Raw genomic sequence first — 522 nt, forward strand, 5'->3', positions numbered from 1 at the left:
TATATATATATATATATATATATATATATATATATATATATATATTAATGTAGATGGGTTCAGAAAATGTAGCTAAGTTGTTGGGTGTCTTTTTGGTGGCAATGTTGTTTTTTTCTGGGGGGGTTACCAAGAGTTTTGAGAAAATATGCTCAGGTAAATGACTCTATAGCAATTTTTCATTAGTGGTGATATTGTTGCAAATAAACACCAAAAGCAAAAAAACAATATTTTTGTTAGAAACATGCATATTACAGACGGGAACATAAATCGTAACCCACTATTTTAAAAGGGCCAAGAAAAACTCTCATTTTACAATCGTGCATGGAGATTTGTAGTGCACTGAAGCATTTCATGTGTCGTCCTGTCAGTGATCACAAATACATTTCTTTTAAAGTAAGGAGTGGGAGCTTGCATTGGTGGTTGCCGAAAACCATTCGCAGTTTGCCGGTGTGATATTTACAACGGCAGCCATTGACGTTATCTGGTCAGCTCAACTTTATCGCTGGCTATTGTCAGGATCTT

Source organism: Engraulis encrasicolus, chromosome 6 (genome assembly GCF_034702125.1).
Source record: "Engraulis encrasicolus isolate BLACKSEA-1 chromosome 6, IST_EnEncr_1.0, whole genome shotgun sequence".
NCBI lineage: Eukaryota > Metazoa > Chordata > Actinopteri > Clupeiformes > Engraulidae > Engraulis > Engraulis encrasicolus.